General features: G+C 51.3%; 1 non-coding gene across 1 annotated transcript; it reads right to left on the reverse strand.

Annotated features, from left to right (window-relative positions):
* Positions 1 to 439: 439 nt before the first annotated feature.
* Positions 440 to 522, reverse strand: TRNAL-CAG. Its single transcript has one exon. It is a non-coding gene; the product is annotated as a tRNA-Leu (tRNA).
* Between the last annotated feature and the right edge of the window lie 2151 nt (positions 523 to 2673).

The following is a 2673-nucleotide window of genomic DNA, read 5'->3' on the forward strand; positions in this document are numbered from 1 at the left end:
TTGGAATGCTCAGCCCATCCACCCAGCCTGCCCAGATCTCTCTGTAGGTCCTTCCTTCCCACAGGCAGATGGATTTCAAGCCCCACACTGGCACGCTGCCCTCAGGCCGGGTTTTATCCCCTTTCCCCTTCAAATCTGATTTAAAGCCCTCACAGTCAGCCCCCCAACTCGCGGGACGGAATCCTTTTCCCACTTTGGGATGGTGAAACCCAGCTGCCACCAGCAGATTTGGTGCCCCAAAAAGCCAAAATTCCACGTGATCCAGGTGTTAGTCAGGTGGGAGAGACTTCTCTCTTCAACCTCATCACTGCCCACCTGAACAGCCCACGGAGGGCAATAATCCAAGGCCTGGATCAGAGGCAGGGAGATTCCTGGGAAGGTCTCCTACACTGGGAGGCAGCAAAATTCCCACTGGGATGAGCCTGAGCAGCAAACAAGTTGTCAGGAGTGGGATTCGAACCCACGCCTCCAGGGGAGACTGCGACCTGAACGCAGCGCCTTAGACCGCTCGGCCATCCTGACCCTTGGAATCAGCCCTTTTCCATGTCCTTTGGGACATCCTGGGAAGTTGTTTCCATCCACTGTGTCCTTCAGGTGTGTGGAGCACTTCCCTGGGCAGCCAGGACTCTCCTGTGCACTCTGGCTGGGAAGCAACCACCTGGACTCTGGAAGTGTCAGGAGGTTGGAACCGGGTGGGGATCGGTCCCTTCTCCCAGGGAACAAGTGATGGGACAAGAGGAAAGGGCCTAAAAGGCACCAGGAGAGGTTTAGATTGGATATTAGGATAAATTTCCTCACTGAAAGGTTTGCCAGGCGGTGGAAGGGGCTGTTCAGGGAAGTGGTGGAATCCCCAGCCCTGTGATGCTGCATTAACAGTCAGACCTGATGATCTCAGAGGTCTTTTCCAACCTTAATAATTCCATGAGAAGGCCTGGAGTTCTCTTCTTCCTCCCCCATCACTAAGTGGCACAAGAGGTTAACAATTCCGTTGGGCTTAACCAGTGGAATAAAATAAACCAGTAGAATTAAGGAGGTGAAAATCCCCCAAAGAACCACCAGAGTGAGAAAAAAAAAGAAAAAGATACACTAATTTTTGGCATATTCCTTTACCTCTGTCAGCTCCTTTCTTTTCCTTTCACCTTTTTTTTTTTTTTCCCCCTTTTCTTTGTAGAAAGTGGTGGAATTTTTGCACCAGTCTTTAGATGAGTTGACACTGTTGGCACTGCCTTCTGCACGAGCTGATGTCTGTGTGTGCAGGAAAGTGGCTTTCCTCTCATCCCATCCTCAGCCCCGCTCCCCAGAGATGCTGAGCCAGGTCCTGTGTTGCTTTTGAGAGGGGCAGCAGAACAGCAGGACTTCTCCAGGACCAGAAAATGGGCTGAGAAAATTCACTTTCGATTGAAAGGGGAGGTTTCATTCCCAGACAAAGTGAAATGAAGGTAAGGGACAAATCTTTCAGAGTAGCAGGAGTGGCCAGCAAAATACAGCTGAGAAAGAAAAAGCCACAAAAAATAAATATTCCCCTTTATGCAGCATATGCTGGGTGCTGGAAATAAATGATCTTTAAGGTCCCTTCCAACCTATGATTCTATAATTACATATATGCACCATTAGAGAGGATTTTTCACTAAACTATTATAACTGTATCATTAGAGGAACACTTTAGCATCCTTATTAACTTTATCCTGCTAAAGAATTTCCTGAACTGGTGAGGGAATAGCTCCAGGATGTCTATAATTATCAGCTGCTTCTGCCCACATTCCTGGCTGATGGAAAATTATTAATCTTGAGCCCTGGCTAATGGGCCACGTTGGGAAACAGAGGAGGTTTGCTCAGGCTTGGCACTCCAAATTCCCAGCCTCCTGGGAACCTCCAGAGGTTTCAGTGGATGCAAAGCACTGTGTCATCCCTGCCCATCATGGGAAATGGCCTGAAGGACATGACCTTTGTCATGGGAGACATCAGGGGCAGAGAAGGCAATCAAACAGCAGGGAATTGAGTATCAACCCACCAGCCACCCGATGGGCCTCCTGGCTTTGATTAATTTAAAGACAGATATGGAGGAAAAGCCTTATGAGGAGAGGCTGAGGGAGCTGGGGGGGGCTCAGCCTGGAGAGGAGGAGGCTCAGGGGACACCTCAGCACTCTCCAAAACCCCCTGACAGGAGGGAGGAGCTGGGGGGGAGGGTTGGGCTCTGCTCCCAGGACAAGGGGACACAGCCCTGAGCTGTGCCAGGGCAGGGTTAGGTTGGATATCAAGAAGAAATTCTTTCCAGGGAGAGGGTTCAGCCCTTGGGATGGGCTGCCCAGGGAGGGGGTGGAGTCCCCGTCCCTGGGGGTGCTGAAGCAGAGCCTGGACGTGGCACTCGGTGCCATGGGCTGGGGGACAAGGTGGGGTTGGGGCACAGCTTGGACTCGACCATCTCAGAGGTCTTTTCCAACCCAGCTGATCCTGGGATTCTGGGATTCTGTGAAAAGGGGCAGGAGGGAAGTCAGAGGCCCTTAAAAGTTGTTCAGGTCAATCCCCGTTCCTCGAGCTCTTTGGGGACTGGTGGCATCTGGATGTGGGTGGACACGGGTGACTAAGGAAAGGTGTTTTGCAGAGCTCCAGCTGGTGAGGAATGAGCTGTGTGAGGGAAACACAATGCCAAGGGGTTTCCATTGGGTAAACAGT

Source organism: Empidonax traillii, unplaced genomic scaffold (assembly GCF_003031625.1).
Source record: "Empidonax traillii isolate 1590-97213 ecotype Southwest subspecies unplaced genomic scaffold, ASM303162v1 scaffold2964:size41217, whole genome shotgun sequence".
In the NCBI taxonomy this organism is placed as follows: Eukaryota; Metazoa; Chordata; class Aves; order Passeriformes; family Tyrannidae; genus Empidonax; species Empidonax traillii.